The sequence below is a fragment of the Rhodamnia argentea genome, unplaced genomic scaffold, assembly GCF_020921035.1.
Source record: "Rhodamnia argentea isolate NSW1041297 unplaced genomic scaffold, ASM2092103v1 Rarg_v2.17, whole genome shotgun sequence".
NCBI lineage: Eukaryota > Viridiplantae > Streptophyta > Magnoliopsida > Myrtales > Myrtaceae > Rhodamnia > Rhodamnia argentea.
This window is the reverse complement of record NW_025955866.1, coordinates 145,645-167,839: the sequence shown is the minus strand read 5'-3', so window position 1 is coordinate 167,839 and position 22,195 is coordinate 145,645. Positions and strand designations below refer to the sequence as shown.

The window sequence follows — 22,195 nt, the reverse complement described above, 5'->3', positions numbered from 1 at the left end:
AATATCCCGTTAAGTAATCACGCAACAGGGCACGAAAACCAGGAAAAAGAAAGTTCGAACATTTTGCAAGAAGGGGAAGGGCATTTATTACAAATATATTTGCAATGCATAACATAACGGGTAAGCGATCATACCAGGACTAATGCACCGGATCCCATCGAACTCCGGTTAAGCGTGCTTGGGCGAGAGTAGTACTAGGATGGGTGACCTCCCGGGAAGTCCTCGTGTTGCACCCCTCATTTTCGTTTTATATTTTTTAATTTTTTTTTACGGCTCAGGAAATGCACTCGGGAAGGCATAACGGGCCCATCGCGACCGGTTCGAACGAGCTTTCCGAAAAGTACTTACGGGCCCCGTGAGTCCATCCGGGATCAAAAGTTACGTGCGAATTTCGATCGACGGGGATTTTTTCTCTTAGTTTGTCGCTTCCAAGGAATATCCCGCTAAGTAATCACGCAACAGGGCACGAAAACCAGGAAAAAGAAAGTTCGAACATTTTGCAAGAAGGGGAAGGGCATTTATTACAAATATATTTGCAATGCATAACATAACGGGAGCGATCATACCAAAGACTAATGCACCGGATCCCATCGAACTCCGGTTAAGCGTGCTTGGGCGAGAGTAGTACTAGGATGGGTGACCTCCCGGGAAGTCCTCGTGTTGCACCCCTCATTTTCGTTTTATATTTTTTAATTTTTTTACGGCCAGGAAATGCACTCGGGAAGGCATAACGGGCCCATCGCGGACCGTTCGAACGAGCTTCCGAAAAGTACTTACGGGCCCCGTGAGTCCATCCGGATCAAAAGTTACGCGCGAATTTCGATCGACGGGGATTTTTTTCTTAGTTTGTCGTTTCCAAGGAATATCCCGCTAAGTAATCACGCAACAGGCACGAAAAACCAGGAAAAAAGAAAGTTCGAACATTTTGCAAGAAGGGGAAGGGCATTTATTACAAATATATTTGCAATGCATAACATAACGGGTGCGATCATACCAAAGACTAATGCACCGGATCCCATCGAACTCCGGTTAAGCGTGCTTGGGCGAGAGTAGTACTAGGATGGGCGACCTCCCGGGAAGTCCTCGTGTTGCACCCCTCATTTTCGTTTTATATTTTTTAATTTTTTTTACGGCCAGGAAATGCACTCGGGAAGGCATAACGGGCCCATCGTGACCGGTTCGAACGAGCTTCCGAAAAGTACTTACGGGCCCCGTGGAGTCCATCCGGATCAAAAGTTACGTGCGAATTTCGATCGACGGGGATTTTTTTCTTAGTTTGTCGCTTTCCAAGGAATATCCCGCTAAGTAATCACGCAACGGGGCACGAAAAACCAGGAAAAAGAAAGTTCGAACATTTTGCAAGAAGGGGAAGGGCATTTATTACAAATATATTTGCAATGCATAACATAACGGGTGCGATCATACCAAAGACTAATGCACCGGATCCCATCGAACTCCGGTTAGCGTGCTTGGGCGAGAGTAGTACTAGGATGGGTGACCTCCGGGAAGTCCTCGTGTCGCACCCCTCATTTTCGTTTTATATTTTTTAATTTTTTTACGGCTCAGGAAATGCACTCGAAGGGCATAACGGGCCCATCGCGGACCGGTTCGAACGAGCTCCGAAAAGTACTTACGGGCCCCGTGAGTCCATCCGGATCAAAAGTTACGTGCGAATTTCGATCGACGGGGATTTTTTTCTTTAGTTTGTCGCTTCCAAGGAATATCCCGTTAAGTAATCACGCAACGCGGCACGAAAAACCAGGAAAAAGAAAGTTCGAACATTTTGCAAGAAGGGGAAGGGCATTTATTACAAATATATTTGCAATGCATAACATAACGGGTAAGCGATCATACCAAAGACTAATGCACCGGATCCCATCGTAACTCCGGGTTAAGCGTGCTTGGGCGAGAGTAGTACTAGGATGGGCGACCTCCCGGGAAGTCCTCGTGTTGCACCCCTCATTTTCGTTTTATATTTTTTAATTTTTTTTACGGCTCAGGAAATGCACTCGAAGGCATAACGGGCCCATCGCGGACCGGCTCGAACGAGCTCCGAAAAGTACTTACGGGCCCCGCGAGTCCATCCGGATCAAAAGTTACGCGCGAATTTCGATCGACGGGATTTTTTTCTTAGTTTGTCGCTTCCAAGGAATATCCCGTTAAGTAATCACGCAACAGGGCACGAAAACCAGGAAAAAGAAAGTTCGAACATTTTGCAAGAAGGGGAAGGGCATTTATTACAAATATATTTGCAATGCATAACATAACAAAGGGGCGATCATACCAAAGACTAATGCACCGGATCCCATCGAACTCCGGGTTAAGCGTGCTTGGGCGAGAGTAGTACTAGGATGGGCGACCTCCGGGAAGTCCTCGTGTTGCACCCCTCATTTTCGTTTTATATTTTTTAATTTTTTTTACGGCTCAGGAAATGCACTCGGAAGGCATAACGGGCCCATCGCGGACCGGCTCGAACGAGCTTCCGAAAAGTACTTACGGCCCCGTGAGTCCATCCGGGATCAAAAGTTACGCGCGAATTTCGACGACGGGGATTTTTTTCTTAGTTTGTCGCTTCCAAGGAATATCCCGTTAAGTAATCACGCAACAGGCACGAAAACCAGGAAAAAAGAAAGTTCGAACATTTTGCAAGAAGGGGAAGGGCATTTATTACAAATATATTTGCAATGCATAACATAACGGGTAGCGATCATACCAAAGACTAATGCACCGGATCCCATCGAACTCCGGTTAAGCGTGCTTGGGCGAGAGTAGTACTAGGATGGGCGACCTCCCCGGGAAGTCCTCGTGTTGCACCCCTCATTTTCGTTTTATATTTTTTAATTTTTTTTACTGGCTCAGGAAATGCACTCGGGAAGGCATAACGGGCCCATCGTGACCGGCTCGAACGAGCTTCCGAAAAGTACTTACGGGCCCCGTGAGTCCATCCGGATCAAAAGTTACGCGCGAATTTCGATCGACGGGGATTTTTTTTCTTAGTTTGTCGCTTCCAAGGAATATCCCGTTAAGTAATCACGCAACAGGCACGAAAACCAGGAAAAAAGAAAGTTCGAACATTTTGCAAGAAGGGGAAGGGCATTTATTACAAATATATTTGCAATGCATAACATAACGGGTGCGATCATACCAAAGACTAATGCACCGGATCCCATCGAACCCGGTTAAGCGTGCTTGGGCGAGAGTAGTACTAGGATGGGCGACCTCCCGGGAAGTCCTCGTGTTGCACCCCTCATTTTCGTTTTATATTTTTTAATTTTTTTTACGGCCAGGAAATGCACTCGGGAAGGCATAACGGGGCCCATCGCGGACCGGTTCGAACGAGCTTCCGAAAAGTACTTACGGCCCCGCGAGTCCATCCGGATCAAAAGTTACGCGCGAATTTCGATCGACGGGGATTTTTTTCTTTAGTTTGTCGCTTCCAAGGAATATCCCGTTAAGTAATCACGCAACAGGGCACGAAAACCAGGAAAAAGAAAGTTCGAACATTTTGCAAGAAGGGGAAGGGCATTTATTACAAATATATTTGCAATGCATAACATAACGGGTAAGCGATCATACCAAAGACTAATGCACCGGATCCCATCGAACTCCGGTTAAGCGTGCTTGGGCGAGAGTAGTACTAGGATGGGTGACCTCCCGGGAAGTCCTCGTGTTGCACCCCTCATTTTCGTTTTATATTTTTTAATTTTTTTACGGCTCAGGAAATGCACTCGGGAAGGCATAACGGGCCCATCGCGACCGGCTCGAACGAGCTTCCGAAAAGTACTTACGGCCCCGTGAGTCCATCCGGATCAAAAGTTACGCGCGAATTTCGATCGACGGGGATTTTTTTTCTTAGTTTGTCGCTTTCCAAGGAATATCCCGTTAAGTAATCACGCAACAGGCACGAAAACCAGGAAAAAAGAAAGTTCGAACATTTTGCAAGAAGGGGAAGGGCATTTATTACAAATATATTTGCAATGCATAACATAACGGGTAGCGATCATACCAAAGACTAATGCACCGGATCCCATCGAACCCGGGTTAAGCGTGCTTGGGCGAGAGTAGTACTAGGATGGGCGACCTCCCGGGAAGTCCTCGCGTTGCACCCCTCATTTTCGTTTTATATTTTTTAATTTTTTTACGGCTCAGGAAATGCACTCGGAAGGCATAACGGGCCCATCGCGGACCGGCTCGAACGAGCTTCCGAAAAGTACTTACGGGCCCCGCGAGTCCATCCGGATCAAAAGTTACGTGCGAATTTCGATCGACGGGGATTTTTTTCTTAGTTTGTCGCTTCCAAGGAATATCCCGCTAAGTAATCACGCAACGGGCACGAAAACCAGGAAAAAGAAAGTTCGAACATTTTGCAAGAAGGGGAAGGGCATTTATTACAAATATATTTGCAATGCATAACATAACGGGTGCGATCATACCAAAGACTAATGCACCGGATCCCATCGAACTCCGGTTAAGCGTGCTTGGGCGAGAGTAGTACTAGGATGGGTGACCTCCCGGGAAGTCCTCGTGTTGCACCCCTCATTTTCGTTTTATATTTTTTAATTTTTTTTACGGCTCAGGAAATGCACTCGGAAGGCATAACGGGCCCATCGCGGACCGGCTCGAACGAGCTTTCCGAAAAGTACTTACGGGCCCCGCGAGTCCATCCGGGATCAAAAGTTACGTGCGAATTTCGACGACGGGGATTTTTTTTCTTAGTTTGTCGCTTTCCAAGGAATATCCCGTTAAGTAATCACGCAACAGGGCACGAAAACCAGGAAAAAGAAAGTTCGAACATTTTGCAAGAAGGGGAAGGGCATTTATTACAAATATATTTGCAATGCATAACATAACGGGTGCGATCATACCAAAGACTAATGCACCGGATCCCATCGAACTCCGGGTTAAGCGTGCTTGGGCGAGAGTAGTACTAGGATGGGCGACCTCCCGGGAAGTCCTCGTGTTGCACCCCTCATTTTCGTTTTATATTTTTTAATTTTTTTTACGGCTCAGGAAATGCACTCGGAAGGCATAACGGGCCCATCGCGGACCGGCTCGAACGAGCTCCGAAAAGTACTTACGGGCCCCGCGAGTCCATCCGGATCAAAAGTTACGTGCGAATTTCGATCGACGGGGATTTTTTTCTTAGTTTGTCGCTTCCAAGGAATATCCCGCTAAGTAATCACGCAACAGGGCACGAAAACCAGGAAAAAGAAAGTTCGAACATTTTGCAAGAAGGGGAAGGGCATTTATTACAAATATATTTGCAATGCATAACATAACGGGTGCGATCATACCAAAGACTAATGCACCGGATCCCATCGAACTCCGGTTAAGCGTGCTTGGGCGAGAGTAGTACTAGGATGGGTGACCTCCCGGGAAGTCCTCGTGTTGCACCCCTCATTTTCGTTTTATATTTTTTAATTTTTTTTACGGCTCAGGAAATGCACTCGGGAAGGCATAACGGGCCCATCGCGGACCGGCTCGAACGAGCTTCCGAAAAGTACTTACGGGCCCCGTGAGTCCATCCGGATCAAAAGTTACGTGCGAATTTCGATCGACGGGGATTTTTTTTCTTAGTTTGTCGCTTTCCAAGGAATATCCCGTTAAGTAATCACGCAACAGGCACGAAAACCAGGAAAAAGAAAGTTCGAACATTTTGCAAGAAGGGGAAGGGCATTTATTACAAATATATTTGCAATGCATAACATAACGGGTGCGATCATACCAAAGACTAATGCACCGGATCCCATCGAACTCCGGTTAAGCGTGCTTGGGCGAGAGTAGTACTAGGATGGGCGACCTCCCGGGAAGTCCTCGTGTTGCACCCCTCATTTTCGTTTTATATTTTTTAATTTTTTTTACGGCCAGGAAATGCACTCGGGAGGGCATAACGGGCCCCATCGCGGACCGGCTCGAACGAGCTTCCGAAAAGTACTTACGGGCCCCGTGAGTCCATCCGGGATCAAAAGTTACGTGCGAATTTCGATCGACGGGGATTTTTTTTCTTAGTTTGTCGCTTCCAAGGAATATCCCGCTAAGTAATCACGCAACAGGCACGAAAACCAGGAAAAAGAAAGTTCGAACATTTTGCAAGAAGGGGAAGGGCATTTATTACAAATATATTTGCAATGCATAACATAACGGGTGCGATCATACCAAAGACTAATGCACCGGATCCCATCGAACTCCGGTTAAGCGTGCTTGGGCGAGAGTAGTACTAGGATGGGTGACCTCCCGGGAAGTCCTCGTGTTGCACCCCTCATTTTCGTTTTATATTTTTTAATTTTTTTACTACCAGGAAATGCACTCGGAAGGCATAACGGGCCCATCGCGGACCGGCTCGAACGAGCTTCCGAAAAGTACTTACGGGCCCCGTGGAGTCCATCCGGATCAAAAGTTACGCGCGAATTTCGATCGACGGGGATTTTTTTCTTAGTTTGTCGCTTCCAAGGAATATCCCGCTAAGTAATCACGCAACAGGCACGAAAACCAGGAAAAAGAAAGTTCGAACATTTTGCAAGAAGGGGAAGGGCATTTATTACAAATATATTTGCAATGCATAACATAACGGGTGCGATCATACCAAAGACTAATGCACCGGATCCCATCGAACTCCGGGTTAAGCGTGCTTGGGCGAGAGTAGTACTAGGATGGGCGACCTCCCGGGAAGTCCTCGTGTTGCACCCCTCATTTTCGTTTTATATTTTTTAATTTTTTTTACGGCTCAGGAAATGCACTCGGAAGGCATAACGGGCCCATCGCGGACCGGCTCGAACGAGCTTCCGAAAAGTACTTACGGGCCCCGCGAGTCCATCCGGATCAAAAGTTACGTGCGAATTTCGATCGACGGGGATTTTTTTCTTAGTTTGTCGCTTCCAAGGAATATCCCGCTAAGTAATCACGCAACAGGGCACGAAAACCAGGAAAAAGAAAGTTCGAACATTTTGCAAGAAGGGGAAGGGCATTTATTACAAATATATTTGCAATGCATAACATAACGGGTGCGATCATACCAAAGACTAATGCACCGGATCCCATCGAACCCGGGTTAAGCGTGCTTGGGCGAGAGTAGTACTAGGATGGGTGACCTCCCGGGAAGTCCTCGTGTTGCACCCCTCATTTTCGTTTTATATTTTTTAATTTTTTTACGGCCAGGAAATGCACTCGGGAAGGCATAACGGGCCCATCGTGGACCGGCTCGAACGAGCTCCGAAAAGTACTTACGGGCCCCGCGAGTCCATCCGGATCAAAAGTTACGCGCGAATTTCGATCGACGGGGATTTTTTTTCTTAGTTTGTCGCTTCCAAGGAATATCCCGCTAAGTAATCACGCAACAAAGGCACGAAAACCAGGAAAAAGAAAGTTCGAACATTTTGCAAGAAGGGGAAGGGCATTTATTACAAATATATTTGCAATGCATAACATAACGGGTGCGATCATACCAAAGACTAATGCACCGGATCCCATCGAACTCCGGGTTAAGCGTGCTTGGGCGAGAGTAGTACTAGGATGGGCGACCTCCCGGGAAGTCCTCGTGTTGCACCCTCATTTTCGTTTTATATTTTTTAATTTTTTTACGGCTCAGGAAATGCACTCGGGAAGGCATAACGGGCCCATCGCGGACCGGCTCGAACGAGCTTCCGAAAAGTACTTACGGGCCCCGCGAGTCCATCCGGATCAAAAGTTACGCGCGAATTTCGATCGACGGGGATTTTTTTCTTAGTTTGTCGCTTCCAAGGAATATCCCGCTAAGTAATCACGCAACAGGCACGAAAACCAGGAAAAAGAAAGTTCGAACATTTTGCAAGAAGGGGAAGGGCATTTATTACAAATATATTTGCAATGCATAACATAACGGGTGCGATCATACCAAAGACTAATGCACCGGATCCCATCGAACTCCGGTTAAGCGTGCTTGGGCGAGAGTAGTACTAGGATGGGTGACCTCCCGGGAAGTCCTCGTGTTGCACCCCTCATTTTCGTTTTATATTTTTTAATTTTTTTTACGGCTCAGGAAATGCACTCGGAAGGCATAACGGGCCCATCGCGGACCGGCTCGAACGAGCTCCGAAAAGTACTTACGGGCCCCGCGAGTCCATCCGGATCAAAAGTTACGTGCGAATTTCGATCGACGGGGATTTTTTTCTTAGTTTGTCGCTTTCCAAGGAATATCCCGCTAAGTAATCACGCAACGCGGCACGAAAACCAGGAAAAAAGAAAGTTCGAACATTTTGCAAGAAGGGGAAGGGCATTTATTACAAATATATTTGCAATGCATAACATAACGGGTGCGATCATACCAAAGACTAATGCACCGGATCCCATCGAACTCCGGTTAAGCGTGCTTGGGCGAGAGTAGTACTAGGATGGGTGACCTCCCGGGAAGTCCTCGTGTTGCACCCCTCATTTTCGTTTTATATTTTTTAATTTTTTTACTGGCTCAGGAAATGCACTCGGGAAGGCATAACGGGCCCATCGCGGACCGGTTCGAACGAGCTCCGAAAAGTACTTACGGGCCCCGCGAGTCCATCCGGATCAAAAGTTACGTGCGAATTTCGATCGACGGGGATTTTTTTCTTAGTTTGTCGTTTCCAAGGAATATCCCGCTAAGTAATCACGCAACAGGCACGAAAACCAGGAAAAAAGAAAGTTCGAACATTTTGCAAGAAGGGGAAGGGCATTTATTACAAATATATTTGCAATGCATAACATAACGGGTGCGATCATACCAAAGACTAATGCACCGGATCCCACCGAACCCGGGTTAAGCGTGCTTGGGCGAGAGTAGTACTAGGATGGGCGACCTCCCGGGAAGTCCTCGTGTTGCACCCCTCATTTTCGTTTTATATTTTTTAATTTTTTTTACGGCTCAGGAAATGCACTCGGAAGGCATAACGGGCCCATCGCGACCGGCTCGAACGAGCTTCCGAAAAGTACTTACGGGCCCCGCGAGTCCATCCGGATCAAAAGTTACGTGCGAATTTCGATCGACGGGGATTTTTTTCTTAGTTTGTCGCTTCCAAGGAATATCCCGCTAAGTAATCACGCAACAGGGCACGAAAACCAGGAAAAAGAAAGTTCGAACATTTTGCAAGAAGGGGAAGGGCATTTATTACAAATATATTTGCAATGCATAACATAACGGGTAGCGATCATACCAAAGACTAATGCACCGGATCCCATCGAACTCCGGGTTAAGCGTGCTTGGGCGAGAGTAGTACTAGGATGGGCGACCTCCCGGGAAGTCCTCGTGTTGCACCCCTCATTTTCGTTTTATATTTTTTAATTTTTTTACGGCCAGGAAATGCACTCGGGAAGGCATAACGGGCCCATCGTGACCGGTTCGAACGAGCTTTCCGAAAAGTACTTACGGGCCCCGTGAGTCCATCCGGATCAAAAGTTACGTGCGAATTTCGATCGACGGGGATTTTTTTCTTAGTTTGTCGCTTCCAAGGAATATCCCGCTAAGTAATCACGCAACAGGGCACGAAAACCAGGAAAAAGAAAGTTCGAACATTTTGCAAGAAGGGGAAGGGCATTTATTACAAATATATTTGCAATGCATAACATAACGGGTGCGATCATACCAAAGACTAATGCACCGGATCCCATCGAACTCCGGTTAAGCGTGCTTGGGCGAGAGTAGTACTAGGATGGGTGACCTCCCGGGAAGTCCTCGTGTTGCACCCCTCATTTTCGTTTTATATTTTTTAATTTTTTTACGGCTCAGGAAATGCACTCGGAAAGGCATAACGGGCCCATCGCGGACCGGCTCGAACGAGCTTCCGAAAAGTACTTACGGGCCCCGCGAGTCCATCCGGATCAAAAGTTACGCGCGAATTTCGATCGACGGGGATTTTTTTCTTAGTTTGTCGCTTCCAAGGAATATCCCGCTAAGTAATCACGCAACAGGCACGAAAACCAGGAAAAAGAAAGTTCGAACATTTTGCAAGAAGGGGAAGGGCATTTATTACAAATATATTTGCAATGCATAACATAACGGGTGCGATCATACCAAAGACTAATGCACCGGATCCCATCGAACTCCGGTTAAGCGTGCTTGGGCGAGAGTAGTACTAGGATGGGTGACCTCCCGGGAAGTCCTCGTGTTGCACCCCTCATTTTCGTTTTATATTTTTTAATTTTTTTACGGCTCAGGAAATGCACTCGGAAGGCATAACGGGCCCATCGCGGACCGGCTCGAACGAGCTTCCGAAAAGTACTTACGGGCCCCGCGAGTCCATCCGGATCAAAAGTTACGTGCGAATTTCGATCGACGGGGATTTTTTTCTTAGTTTGTCGTTTCCAAGGAATATCCCGCTAAGTAATCACGCAACGCGGCACGAAAACCAGGAAAAAGAAAGTTCGAACATTTTGCAAGAAGGGGAAGGGCATTTATTACAAATATATTTGCAATGCATAACATAACGGGTAGCGATCATACCAAAGACTAATGCACCGGATCCCATCGAACTCCGGTTAAGCGTGCTTGGGCGAGAGTAGTACTAGGATGGGCGACCTCCCCGGGAAGTCCTCGTGTTGCACCCCTCATTTTCGTTTTATATTTTTTAATTTTTTTACGGCTCAGGAAATGCACTCGGGAAGGCATAACGGGCCCATCGCGACCGGCTCGAACGAGCTTCCGAAAAGTACTTACGGGCCCCGCGAGTCCATCCGGATCAAAAGTTACGTGCGAATTTCGATCGACGGGGATTTTTTTCTTAGTTTGTCGCTTCCAAGGAATATCCCGCTAAGTAATCACGCAACAGGCACGAAAACCAGGAAAAAAGAAAGTTCGAACATTTTGCAAGAAGGGGAAGGGCATTTATTACAAATATATTTGCAATGCATAACATAACGGGTGCGATCATACCAAAGACTAATGCACCGGATCCCATCGAACTCCGGGTTAAGCGTGCTTGGGCGAGAGTAGTACTAGGATGGGTGACCTCCCGGGAAGTCCTCGTGTTGCACCCTCATTTTCGTTTTATATTTTTTAATTTTTTTACGGCTCAGGAAATGCACTCGGAAGGCATAAACGGGCCCATCGCGGACCGGTTCGAACGAGCTTCCGAAAAGTACTTACGGGCCCCGTGAGTCCATCCGGATCAAAAGTTACGCGCGAATTTCGATCGACGGGGATTTTTTTCTTAGTTTGTCGCTTCCAAGGAATATCCCGCTAAGTAATCACGCAACAGGCACGAAAACCAGGAAAAAAGAAAGTTCGAACATTTTGCAAGAAGGGGAAGGGCATTTATTACAAATATATTTGCAATGCATAACATAACGGGTGCGATCATACCAAAGACTAATGCACCGGATCCCATCGAACCCGGGTTAAGCGTGCTTGGGCGAGAGTAGTACTAGGATGGGTGACCTCCCGGGAAGTCCTCGTGTTGCACCCCTCATTTTCGTTTTATATTTTTTAATTTTTTTTACGGCCAGGAAATGCACTCGGAAGGCATAACGGGCCCATCGCGACCGGCTCGAACGAGCTTCCGAAAAGTACTTACGGGCCCCGTGAGTCCATCCGGGATCAAAAGTTACGCGCGAATTTCGATCGACGGGGATTTTTTTCTTAGTTTGTCGCTTCCAAGGAATATCCCGCTAAGTAATCACGCAACAGGGCACGAAAACCAGGAAAAAGAAAGTTCGAACATTTTGCAAGAAGGGGAAGGGCATTTATTACAAATATATTTGCAATGCATAACATAACGGGTGCGATCATACCAAAGACTAATGCACCGGATCCCATCGAACTCCGGTTAAGCGTGCTTGGGCGAGAGTAGTACTAGGATGGGCGACCTCCCGGGAAGTCCTCGTGTTGCACCCCTCATTTTCGTTTTATATTTTTTAATTTTTTTACGGCCAGGAAATGCACTCGGGAAGGCATAACGGGCCCATCGCGGACCGGCTCGAACGAGCTTTCCGAAAAGTACTTACGGGCCCCGCGAGTCCATCCGGATCAAAAGTTACGCGCGAATTTCGATCGACGGGGATTTTTTTCTTAGTTTGTCGCTTCCAAGGAATATCCCGCTAAGTAATCACGCAACAGGCACGAAAACCAGGAAAAAGAAAGTTCGAACATTTTGCAAGAAGGGGAAGGGCATTTATTACAAATATATTTGCAATGCATAACATAACGGGTAAGCGATCATACCAAAGACTAATGCACCGGATCCCATCGAACCCCGGTTAAGCGTGCTTGGGCGAGAGTAGTACTAGGATGGGTGACCTCCCGGGAAGTCCTCGTGTTGCACCCCTCATTTTCGTTTTATATTTTTTAATTTTTTTTACGGCTCAGGAAATGCACTCGGAAGGCATAACGGGCCCATCGCGGACCGGCTCGAACGAAGCTTCCGAAAAGTACTTACGGGCCCCGCGGAGTCCATCCGGATCAAAAGTTACGTGCGAATTTCGATCGACGGGGATTTTTTTCTTAGTTTGTCGCTTTCCAAGGAATATCCCGCTAAGTAATCACGCAACAGGCACGAAAACCAGGAAAAAGAAAGTTCGAACATTTTGCAAGAAGGGGAAGGGCATTTATTACAAATATATTTGCAATGCATAACATAACGGGTGCGATCATACCAAAGACTAATGCACCGGATCCCATCGAACTCCGGTTAAGCGTGCTTGGGCGAGAGTAGTACTAGGATGGGCGACCTCCCGGGAAGTCCTCGTGTTGCACCCCTCATTTTCGTTTTATATTTTTTAATTTTTTTACGGCTCAGGAAATGCACTCGGAAGGCATAACGGGGCCCATCGCGGACCGGTTCGAACGAGCTTCCGAAAAGTACTTACGGGCCCCGTGAGTCCATCCGGATCAAAAGTTACGCGCGAATTTCGATCGACGGGGATTTTTTTTCTTAGTTTGTCGCTTCCAAGGAATATCCCGCTAAGTAATCACGCAACAGGGCACGAAAACCAGGAAAAAGAAAGTTCGAACATTTTGCAAGAAGGGGAAGGGCATTTATTACAAATATATTTGCAATGCATAACATAACGGGTGCGATCATACCAAAGACTAATGCACCGGATCCCATCGAACTCCGGTTAAGCGTGCTTGGGCGAGAGTAGTACTAGGATGGGCGACCTCCCCGGGAAGTCCTCGTGTTGCACCCCTCATTTTCGTTTTATATTTTTTAATTTTTTTTACGGCTCAGGAAATGCACTCGGGAAGGCATAACGGGCCCATCGTGGACCGGCTCGAACGAGCTCCGAAAAGTACTTACGGGCCCCGTGAGTCCATCCGGATCAAAAGTTACGTGCGAATTTCGATCGACGGGGATTTTTTTCTTAGTTTGTCGCTTCCAAGGAATATCCCGCTAAGTAATCACGCAACGCGGCACGAAAACCAGGAAAAAGAAAGTTCGAACATTTTGCAAGAAGGGGAAGGGCATTTATTACAAATATATTTGCAATGCATAACATAACGGGTAGCGATCATACCAAAGACTAATGCACCGGATCCCATCGAACCCGGGTTAAGCGTGCTTGGGCGAGAGTAGTACTAGGATGGGTGACCTCCCGGGAAGTCCTCGTGTTGCACCCCTCATTTTCGTTTTATATTTTTTAATTTTTTTTACGGCTCAGGAAATGCACTCGGGAGGGCATAACGGGGCCCATCGCGGACCGGCTCGAACGAGCTTCCGAAAAGTACTTACGGGCCCCGCGAGTCCATCCGGATCAAAAGTTACGTGCGAATTTCGATCGACGGGGATTTTTTTCTTAGTTTGTCGCTTCCAAGGAATATCCCGCTAAGTAATCACGCAACAGGGCACGAAAAACCAGGAAAAAAGAAAGTTCGAACATTTTGCAAGAAGGGGAAGGGCATTTATTACAAATATATTTGCAATGCATAACATAACGGGTAGCGATCATACCAAAGACTAATGCACCGGATCCCATCGAACTCCGGGTTAAGCGTGCTTGGGCGAGAGTAGTACTAGGATGGGCGACCTCCCGGGAAGTCCTCGTGTTGCACCCCTCATTTTCGTTTTATATTTTTTAATTTTTTTTACGGCTCAGGAAATGCACTCGGAAGGCATAACGGGCCCATCGCGGACCGGCTCGAACGAGCTTCCGAAAAGTACTTACGGGCCCCGGGAGTCCATCCGGGATCAAAAGTTACGCGCGAATTTCGATCGACGGGGATTTTTTTTCTTAGTTTGTCGCTTCCAAGGAATATCCCGCTAAGTAATCACGCAACAGGGCACGAAAACCAGGAAAAAAGAAAGTTCGAACATTTTGCAAGAAGGGGAAGGGCATTTATTACAAATATATTTGCAATGCATAACATAACGGGTAGCGATCATACCAAAGACTAATGCACCGGATCCCATCGAACTCCGGGTTAAGCGTGCTTGGGCGAGAGTAGTACTAGGATGGGCGACCTCCCGGGAAGTCCTCGTGTTGCACCCCTCATTTTCGTTTTATATTTTTTAATTTTTTTTTACGGCCAGGAAATGCACTCGGAAGGCATAACGGGCCCATCGCGACCGGCTCGAACGAGCTTCCGAAAAGTACTTACGGGCCCCGTGAGTCCATCCGGATCAAAAGTTACGCGCGAATTTCGATCGACGGGGATTTTTTTCTTAGTTTGTCGTTTCCAAGGAATATCCCGCTAAGTAATCACGCAACAGGGCACGAAAACCAGGAAAAAAGAAAGTTCGAACATTTTGCAAGAAGGGGAAGGGCATTTATTACAAATATATTTGCAATGCATAACATAACGGGTGCGATCATACCAAAGACTAATGCACCGGATCCCATCGAACCCCGGTTAAGCGTGCTTGGGCGAGAGTAGTACTAGGATGGGCGACCTCCCGGGAAGTCCTCGTGTTGCACCCCTCATTTTCGTTTTATATTTTTTAATTTTTTTACGGCCCAGAAATGCACTGAAATGACTGAAGGCATAACGGGCCCATCGCGGACCGGTTCGAACGAGCTTCCGAAAAGTACTTACGGGCCCCGCGAGTCCATCCGGATCAAAAGTTACGCGCGAATTTCGACGACGGGGATTTTTTTCTTAGTTTGTCGCTTCCAAGGAATATCCCGCTAAGTAATCACGCAACAGGGCACGAAAACCAGGAAAAAGAAAGTTCGAACATTTTGCAAGAAGGGGAAGGGCATTTATTACAAATATATTTGCAATGCATAACATAACGGGTAGCGATCATACCAAAGACTAATGCACCGGATCCCATCGAACTCCGGTTAAGCGTGCTTGGGCGAGAGTAGTACTAGGATGGGCGACCTCCCGGGAAGTCCTCGTGTTGCACCCCTCATTTTCGTTTTATATTTTTTAATTTTTTTTACGGCTCAGGAAATGCACTCGGAAGGCATAAACGGGGCCCATCGCGGACCGGTTCGAACGAGCTTCCGAAAAGTACTTACGGGCCCCGCGAGTCCATCCGGATCAAAAGTTACGCGCGAATTTCGATCGACGGGGATTTTTTTCTTAGTTTGTCGCTTCCAAGGAATATCCCGCTAAGTAATCACGCAACAGGCACGAAAAACCAGGAAAAAAGAAAGTTCGAACATTTTGCAAGAAGGGGAAGGGCATTTATTACAAATATATTTGCAATGCATAACATAACGGGTAGCGATCATACCAAAGACTAATGCACCGGATCCCATCGAACTCCGGGTTAAGCGTGCTTGGGCGAGAGTAGTACTAGGATGGGCGACCTCCCGGGAAGTCCTCGTGTTGCACCCCTCATTTTCGTTTTATATTTTTTAATTTTTTTACGGCTCAGGAAATGCACTCGGAAGGCATAACGGGCCCATCGCGGACCGGCTCGAACGAGCTTCCGAAAAGTACTTACGGGCCCCGCGAGTCCATCCGGATCAAAAGTTACGCGCGAATTTCGATCGACGGGGATTTTTTTCTTAGTTTGTCGCTTCCAAGGAATATCCCGCTAAGTAATCACGCAACAGGCACGAAAACCAGGAAAAAAGAAAGTTCGAACATTTTGCAAGAAGGGGAAGGGCATTTATTACAAATATATTTGCAATGCATAACATAACGGGTGCGATCATACCAAAGACTAATGCACCGGATCCCATCGAACCCGGTTAAGCGTGCTTGGGCGAGAGTAGTACTAGGATGGGTGACCTCCCGGGAAGTCCTCGTGTTGCACCCCTCATTTTCGTTTTATATTTTTTAATTTTTTTTACGGCTCAGGAAATGCACTCGGAAGGCATAACGGGCCCATCGTGACCGGCTCGAACGAGCTTTCCGAAAAGTACTTACGGGCCCCGCGAGTCCATCCGGATCAAAAGTTACGTGCGAATTTCGATCGACGGGGATTTTTTTCTTAGTTTGTCGCTTCCAAGGAATATCCCGCTAAGTAATCACGCAACAGGGCACGAAAACCAGGAAAAAAGAAAGTTCGAACATTTTGCAAGAAGGGGAAGGGCATTTATTACAAATATATTTGCAATGCATAACATAACGGGTGCGATCATACCAAAGACTAATGCACCGGATCCCACCGAACTCCGGTTAAGCGTGCTTGGGCGAGAGTAGTACTAGGATGGGCGACCTCCCGGGAAGTCCTCGCGTTGCACCCCTCATTTTCGTTTTATATTTTTTAATTTTTTTTACGGCTCAGGAAATGCACTCGGAAGGCATAACGGGCCCATCGCGGACCGGCTCGAACGAGCTTCCGAAAAGTACTTACGGGCCCCGCGAGTCCATCCGGATCAAAAGTTACGCGCGAATTTCGATCGACGGGGATTTTTTTCTTAGTTTGTCGCTTCCAAGGAATATCCCGCTAAGTAATCACGCAACAGGGCACGAAAACCAGGAAAAAGAAAGTTCGAACATTTTGCAAGAAGGGGAAGGGCATTTATTACAAATATATTTGCAATGCATAACATAACGGGTAGCGATCATACCAAAGACTAATGCACCGGATCCCATCGAACTCCGGTTAAGCGTGCTTGGGCGAGAGTAGTACTAGGATGGGCGACCTCCCGGGAAGTCCTCGTGTTGCACCCCTCATTTTCGTTTTATATTTTTTAATTTTTTTTACGGCTCAGGAAATGCACTCGGAAGGCATAACGGGCCCATCGCGACCGGCTCGAACGAGCTTCCGAAAAGTACTTACGGGCCCCGCGAGTCCATCCGGATCAAAAGTTACGCGCGAATTTCGACGACGGGGATTTTTTTTCTTAGTTTGTCGTTTCCAAGGAATATCCCGCTAAGTAATCACGCAACGCGGCACGAAAACCAGGAAAAAAGAAAGTTCGAACATTTTGCAAGAAGGGGAAGGGCATTTATTACAAATATATTTGCAATGCATAACATAACGGGTGCGATCATACCAAAGACTAATGCACCGGATCCCATCGAACTCCGGTTAAGCGTGCTTGGGCGAGAGTAGTACTAGGATGGGCGACCTCCCGGGAAGTCCTCGCGTTGCACCCCTCATTTTCGTTTTATATTTTTTAATTTTTTTTACGGCTCAGGAAATGCACTCGGGAAGGCATAACGGGCCCATCGCGGACCGGCTCGAACGAGCTTTCCGAAAAGTACTTACGGGCCCCGCGAGTCCATCCGGGATCAAAAGTTACGTGCGAATTTCGATCGACGGGGATTTTTTTCTTAGTTTGTCGCTTCCAAGGAATATCCCGCTAAGTAATCACGCAACAGGGCACGAAAACCAGGAAAAAAGAAAGTTCGAACATTTTGCAAGAAGGGGAAGGGCATTTATTACAAATATATTTGCAATGCATAACATAACGGGTAGCGATCATACCAAAGACTAATGCACCGGATCCCATCGAACTCCGGTTAAGCGTGCTTGGGCGAGAGTAGTACTAGGATGGGCGACCTCCCGGGGAAGTCCTCGTGTTGCACCCCTCATTTTCGTTTTATATTTTTTAATTTTTTTTTACGGCTCAGGAAATGCACTCGGGAAGGCATAACGGGGCCCATCGCGGACCGGCTCGAACGAGCTTTCCGAAAAGTACTTACGGGCCCCGCGAGTCCATCCGGATCAAAAGTTACGTGCGAATTTCGATCGACGGGGATTTTTTTCTTAGTTTGTCGCTTCCAAGGAATATCCCGCTAAGTAATCACGCAACAGGCACGAAAACCAGGAAAAAAGAAAGTTCGAACATTTTGCAAGAAGGGGAAGGGCATTTATTACAAATATATTTGCAATGCATAACATAACGGGTGCGATCATACCAAAGACTAATGCACCGGATCCCATCGAACTCCGGGTTAAGCGTGCTTGGGCGAGAGTAGTACTAGGATGGGTGACCTCCCGGGAAGTCCTCGCGTTGCACCCCTCATTTTCGTTTTATATTTTTTAATTTTTTTTACGGCTCAGGAAATGCACTCGGAAGGCATAACGGGCCCATCGCGACCGGCTCGAACGAGCTTCCGAAAAGTACTTACGGGCCCCGCGAGTCCATCCGGATCAAAAGTTACGTGCGAATTTCGATCGACGGGGATTTTTTTCTTAGTTTGTCGCTTCCAAGGAATATCCCGCTAAGTAATCACGCAATGGGCACGAAAACCAGGAAAAAGAAAGTTCGAACATTTTGCAAGAAGGGGAAGGGCATTTATTACAAATATATTTGCAATGCATAACATAACGGGTGCGATCATACCAAAGACTAATGCACCGGATCCCATCGAACTCCGGTTAAGCGTGCTTGGGCGAGAGTAGTACTAGGATGGGTGACCTCCCCGGGAAGTCCTCGTGTTGCACCCCTCATTTTCGTTTTATATTTTTTAATTTTTTTTACGGCTCAGGAAATGCACTCGGAAGGCATAACGGGGCCCATCGCGGACCGGCTCGAACGAGCTCCGAAAAGTACTTACGGGCCCCGCGAGTCCATCCGGATCAAAAGTTACGTGCGAATTTCGATCGACGGGGATTTTTTTTCTTAGTTTGTCGCTTTCCAAGGAATATCCCGCTAAGTAATCACGCAACAGGCACGAAAACCAGGAAAAAAGAAAGTTCGAACATTTTGCAAGAAGGGGAAGGGCATTTATTACAAATATATTTGCAATGCATAACATAACGGGTGCGATCATACCAAAGACTAATGCACCGGATCCCATCGAACTCCGGGTTAAGCGTGCTTGGGCGAGAGTAGTACTAGGATGGGTGACCTCCCGGGAAGTCCTCGTGTTGCACCCCTCATTTTCGTTTTATATTTTTTAATTTTTTTTACGGCTCAGGAAATGCACTCGGGAAGGCATAACGGGCCCATCGTGGACCGGCTCGAACGAGCTTCCGAAAAGTACTTACGGGCCCCGCGAGTCCATCCGGATCAAAAGTTACGTGCGAATTTCGATCGACGGGGATTTTTTTCTTAGTTTGTCGCTTTCCAAGGAATATCCCGCTAAGTAATCACGCAACAGGGCACGAAAACCAGGAAAAAGAAAGTTCGAACATTTTGCAAGAAGGGGAAGGGCATTTATTACAAATATATTTGCAATGCATAACATAACGGGTAGCGATCATACCAAAGACTAATGCACCGGATCCCATCGAACTCCGGTTAAGCGTGCTTGGGCGAGAGTAGTACTAGGATGGGCGACCTCCCGGGAAGTCCTCGTGTTGCACCCCTCATTTTCGTTTTATATTTTTTAATTTTTTTTACGGCTCAGGAAATGCACTCGGAAGGCATAACGGGCCCATCGCGGACCGGCTCGAACGAGCTTCCGAAAAGTACTTACGGGCCCCGTGAGTCCATCCGGATCAAAAGTTACGTGCGAATTTCGATCGACGGGGATTTTTTCTCTTAGTTTGTCGCTTCCAAGGAATATCCCGCTAAGTAATCACGCAACAGGCACGAAAACCAGGAAAAAAGAAAGTTCGAACATTTTGCAAGAAGGGGAAGGGCATTTATTACAAATATATTTGCAATGCATAACATAACGGGTGCGATCATACCAAAGACTAATGCACCGGATCCCATCGAACTCCGGTTAAGCGTGCTTGGGCGAGAGTAGTACTAGGATGGGCGACCTCCCGGGAAGTCCTCGTGTTGCACCCCTCATTTTCGTTTTATATTTTTTAATTTTTTTTACGGCTCAGGAAATGCACTCGGGAAGGCATAACGGGCCCATCGCGACCGGCTCGAACGAGCTTCCGAAAAGTACTTACGGGCCCCGTGAGTCCATCCGGGATCAAAAGTTACGTGCGAATTTCGATCGACGGGGATTTTTTTCTTAGTTTGTCGCTTTCCAAGGAATATCCCGCTAAGTAATCACGCAACAGGCACGAAAACCAGGAAAAAAGAAAGTTCGAACATTTTGCAAGAAGGGGAAGGGCATTTATTACAAATATATTTGCAATGCATAACATAACGGGTGCGATCATACCAAAGACTAATGCACCGGATCCCATCGAACTCCGGTTAAGCGTGCTTGGGCGAGAGTAGTACTAGGATGGGCGACCTCCCGGGAAGTCCTCGTGTTGCACCCCTCATTTTCGTTTTATATTTTTTAATTTTTTTTACGGCTCAGGAAATGCACTCGGGAAGGCATAACGGGGCCCATCGTGGACCGGCTCGAACGAGCTTCCGAAAAGTACTTACGGGCCCCGCGAGTCCATCCGGATCAAAAGTTACGTGCGAATTTCGATCGACGGGGATTTTTTTCTTAGTTTGTCGCTTCCAAGGAATATCCCGCTAAGTAATCACGCAACAAGGGCACGAAAAACCAGGAAAAAGAAAGTTCGAACATTTTGCAAGAAGGGGAAGGGCATTTATTACAAATATATTTGCAATGCATAACATAACGGGTGCGATCATACCAAAGACTAATGCACCGGATCCCATCGAACCCGGTTAAGCGTGCTTGGGCGAGAGTAGTACTAGGATGGGTGACCTCCCGGGAAGTCCTCGTGTTGCACCCCTCATTTTCGTTTTATATTTTTTAATTTTTTTTACGGCTCAGGAAATGCACTCGGAAGGCATAACGGGCCCATCGTGGACCGGCTCGAACGAGCTTCCGAAAAGTACTTACGGGCCCCGCGAGTCCATCCGGATCAAAAGTTACGCGCGAATTTCGATCGACGGGGATTTTTTTCTTAGTTTGTCGCTTCCAAGGAATATCCCGCTAAGTAATCACGCAACAGGCACGAAAACCAGGAAAAAGAAAGTTCGAACATTTTGCAAGAAGGGGAAGGGCATTTATTACAAATATATTTGCAATGCATAACATAACGGGTGCGATCATACCAAAGACTAATGCACCGGATCCCATCGAACTCCGGTTAAGCGTGCTTGGGCGAGAGTAGTACTAGGATGGGCGACCTCCCGGGAAGTCCTCGTGTTGCACCCCTCATTTTCGTTTTATATTTTTTAATTTTTTTTACGGCTCAGGAAATGCACTCGGAAGGCATAACGGGGCCCATCGTGGACCGGCTCGAACGAGCTTCCGAAAAGTACTTACGGGCCCCGTGAGTCCATCCGGGATCAAAAGTTACGTGCGAATTTCGATCGACGGGGATTTTTTTCTTAGTTTGTCGCTTCCAAGGAATATCCCGTTAAGTAATCACGCAACAGGGCACGAAAACCAGGAAAAAGAAAGTTCGAACATTTTGCAAGAAGGGGAAGGGCATTTATTACAAATATATTTGCAATGCATAACATAACGGGTGCGATCATACCAAAGACTAATGCACCGGATCCCATCGAACTCCGGGTTAAGCGTGCTTGGGCGAGAGTAGTACTAGGATGGGCGACCTCCCGGGAAGTCCTCGTGTTGCACCCCTCATTTTCGTTTTATATTTTTTAATTTTTTTTACGGCTCAGGAAATGCACTCGGAAGGCATAACGGGCCCATCGCGACCGGTTCGAACGAGCTTCCGAAAAGTACTTACGGGCCCCGCGAGTCCATCCGGATCAAAAGTTACGTGCGAATTTCGATCGACGGGGATTTTTTTTCTTAGTTTGTCGCTTCCAAGGAATATCCCGCTAAGTAATCACGCAACAGGCACGAAAACCAGGAAAAAAGAAAGTTCGAACATTTTGCAAGAAGGGGAAGGGCATTTATTACAAATATATTTGCAATGCATAACATAACGGGTAGCGATCATACCAAAGACTAATGCACCGGATCCCATCGAACTCCGGTTAAGCGTGCTTGGGCGAGAGTAGTACTAGGATGGGCGACCTCCCGGGAAGTCCTCGCGTTGCACCCCTCATTTTCGTTTTA

General features: G+C 47.1%; 1 non-coding gene and 51 pseudogenes across 1 annotated transcript; all 52 read left to right on the top strand.

The window, feature by feature from the left end:
- Window positions 1-120: 120 nt before the first annotated feature.
- Window positions 121-236, top strand: LOC125313097. Its single transcript, XR_007197127.1, has one exon. It is a non-coding gene; the product is annotated as a 5S ribosomal RNA (ribosomal RNA).
- Window positions 237-552: 316 nt separating this feature from the next.
- LOC125313242 lies at window positions 553-669 on the top strand (annotated as a pseudogene).
- Window positions 670-980: 311 nt separating this feature from the next.
- Window positions 981-1,097, top strand: LOC125313221 (annotated as a pseudogene).
- Window positions 1,098-1,411: 314 nt separating this feature from the next.
- LOC125313338 lies at window positions 1,412-1,526 on the top strand (annotated as a pseudogene).
- Window positions 1,527-1,840: 314 nt separating this feature from the next.
- LOC125313321 lies at window positions 1,841-1,959 on the top strand (annotated as a pseudogene).
- Window positions 1,960-2,270: 311 nt separating this feature from the next.
- Window positions 2,271-2,387, top strand: LOC125313330 (annotated as a pseudogene).
- Window positions 2,388-2,699: 312 nt separating this feature from the next.
- LOC125313326 lies at window positions 2,700-2,817 on the top strand (annotated as a pseudogene).
- Window positions 2,818-3,131: 314 nt separating this feature from the next.
- LOC125313319 lies at window positions 3,132-3,247 on the top strand (annotated as a pseudogene).
- Window positions 3,248-3,562: 315 nt separating this feature from the next.
- On the top strand, window positions 3,563-3,679 carry LOC125313298 (annotated as a pseudogene).
- Window positions 3,680-3,992: 313 nt separating this feature from the next.
- On the top strand, window positions 3,993-4,109 carry LOC125313345 (annotated as a pseudogene).
- A 310-nt stretch (window positions 4,110-4,419) lies between these two features.
- LOC125313158 lies at window positions 4,420-4,536 on the top strand (annotated as a pseudogene).
- A 315-nt stretch (window positions 4,537-4,851) lies between these two features.
- Window positions 4,852-4,969, top strand: LOC125313232 (annotated as a pseudogene).
- Window positions 4,970-5,280: 311 nt separating this feature from the next.
- LOC125313157 lies at window positions 5,281-5,397 on the top strand (annotated as a pseudogene).
- A 314-nt stretch (window positions 5,398-5,711) lies between these two features.
- LOC125313219 lies at window positions 5,712-5,828 on the top strand (annotated as a pseudogene).
- Window positions 5,829-6,142: 314 nt separating this feature from the next.
- Window positions 6,143-6,259, top strand: LOC125313156 (annotated as a pseudogene).
- A 310-nt stretch (window positions 6,260-6,569) lies between these two features.
- LOC125313231 lies at window positions 6,570-6,687 on the top strand (annotated as a pseudogene).
- Window positions 6,688-6,999: 312 nt separating this feature from the next.
- On the top strand, window positions 7,000-7,116 carry LOC125313304 (annotated as a pseudogene).
- A 312-nt stretch (window positions 7,117-7,428) lies between these two features.
- LOC125313234 lies at window positions 7,429-7,546 on the top strand (annotated as a pseudogene).
- Window positions 7,547-7,856: 310 nt separating this feature from the next.
- LOC125313155 lies at window positions 7,857-7,973 on the top strand (annotated as a pseudogene).
- Window positions 7,974-8,286: 313 nt separating this feature from the next.
- LOC125313154 lies at window positions 8,287-8,403 on the top strand (annotated as a pseudogene).
- A 312-nt stretch (window positions 8,404-8,715) lies between these two features.
- On the top strand, window positions 8,716-8,832 carry LOC125313312 (annotated as a pseudogene).
- Window positions 8,833-9,144: 312 nt separating this feature from the next.
- On the top strand, window positions 9,145-9,262 carry LOC125313296 (annotated as a pseudogene).
- Window positions 9,263-9,573: 311 nt separating this feature from the next.
- LOC125313153 lies at window positions 9,574-9,690 on the top strand (annotated as a pseudogene).
- A 311-nt stretch (window positions 9,691-10,001) lies between these two features.
- Window positions 10,002-10,118, top strand: LOC125313152 (annotated as a pseudogene).
- A 312-nt stretch (window positions 10,119-10,430) lies between these two features.
- LOC125313324 lies at window positions 10,431-10,548 on the top strand (annotated as a pseudogene).
- A 311-nt stretch (window positions 10,549-10,859) lies between these two features.
- LOC125313205 lies at window positions 10,860-10,977 on the top strand (annotated as a pseudogene).
- Window positions 10,978-11,288: 311 nt separating this feature from the next.
- Window positions 11,289-11,405, top strand: LOC125313302 (annotated as a pseudogene).
- Window positions 11,406-11,716: 311 nt separating this feature from the next.
- Window positions 11,717-11,833, top strand: LOC125313218 (annotated as a pseudogene).
- Window positions 11,834-12,146: 313 nt separating this feature from the next.
- Window positions 12,147-12,263, top strand: LOC125313323 (annotated as a pseudogene).
- Window positions 12,264-12,577: 314 nt separating this feature from the next.
- On the top strand, window positions 12,578-12,694 carry LOC125313217 (annotated as a pseudogene).
- A 313-nt stretch (window positions 12,695-13,007) lies between these two features.
- On the top strand, window positions 13,008-13,125 carry LOC125313297 (annotated as a pseudogene).
- Window positions 13,126-13,438: 313 nt separating this feature from the next.
- Window positions 13,439-13,555, top strand: LOC125313328 (annotated as a pseudogene).
- Window positions 13,556-13,872: 317 nt separating this feature from the next.
- LOC125313295 lies at window positions 13,873-13,990 on the top strand (annotated as a pseudogene).
- Window positions 13,991-14,306: 316 nt separating this feature from the next.
- On the top strand, window positions 14,307-14,424 carry LOC125313294 (annotated as a pseudogene).
- A 312-nt stretch (window positions 14,425-14,736) lies between these two features.
- Window positions 14,737-14,853, top strand: LOC125313279 (annotated as a pseudogene).
- Window positions 14,854-15,170: 317 nt separating this feature from the next.
- LOC125313290 lies at window positions 15,171-15,287 on the top strand (annotated as a pseudogene).
- Window positions 15,288-15,603: 316 nt separating this feature from the next.
- On the top strand, window positions 15,604-15,721 carry LOC125313293 (annotated as a pseudogene).
- A 311-nt stretch (window positions 15,722-16,032) lies between these two features.
- On the top strand, window positions 16,033-16,148 carry LOC125313318 (annotated as a pseudogene).
- Window positions 16,149-16,461: 313 nt separating this feature from the next.
- Window positions 16,462-16,578, top strand: LOC125313276 (annotated as a pseudogene).
- Window positions 16,579-16,891: 313 nt separating this feature from the next.
- On the top strand, window positions 16,892-17,008 carry LOC125313289 (annotated as a pseudogene).
- Window positions 17,009-17,320: 312 nt separating this feature from the next.
- Window positions 17,321-17,437, top strand: LOC125313250 (annotated as a pseudogene).
- Window positions 17,438-17,754: 317 nt separating this feature from the next.
- Window positions 17,755-17,872, top strand: LOC125313322 (annotated as a pseudogene).
- Window positions 17,873-18,188: 316 nt separating this feature from the next.
- Window positions 18,189-18,306, top strand: LOC125313240 (annotated as a pseudogene).
- A 310-nt stretch (window positions 18,307-18,616) lies between these two features.
- On the top strand, window positions 18,617-18,734 carry LOC125313269 (annotated as a pseudogene).
- Window positions 18,735-19,048: 314 nt separating this feature from the next.
- Window positions 19,049-19,166, top strand: LOC125313198 (annotated as a pseudogene).
- A 315-nt stretch (window positions 19,167-19,481) lies between these two features.
- LOC125313288 lies at window positions 19,482-19,598 on the top strand (annotated as a pseudogene).
- A 313-nt stretch (window positions 19,599-19,911) lies between these two features.
- LOC125313216 lies at window positions 19,912-20,028 on the top strand (annotated as a pseudogene).
- A 314-nt stretch (window positions 20,029-20,342) lies between these two features.
- LOC125313215 lies at window positions 20,343-20,459 on the top strand (annotated as a pseudogene).
- A 316-nt stretch (window positions 20,460-20,775) lies between these two features.
- LOC125313317 lies at window positions 20,776-20,891 on the top strand (annotated as a pseudogene).
- A 311-nt stretch (window positions 20,892-21,202) lies between these two features.
- LOC125313213 lies at window positions 21,203-21,319 on the top strand (annotated as a pseudogene).
- Window positions 21,320-21,633: 314 nt separating this feature from the next.
- LOC125313230 lies at window positions 21,634-21,751 on the top strand (annotated as a pseudogene).
- A 313-nt stretch (window positions 21,752-22,064) lies between these two features.
- Window positions 22,065-22,181, top strand: LOC125313307 (annotated as a pseudogene).
- The last annotated feature ends 14 nt before the right edge of the window (window positions 22,182-22,195 follow it).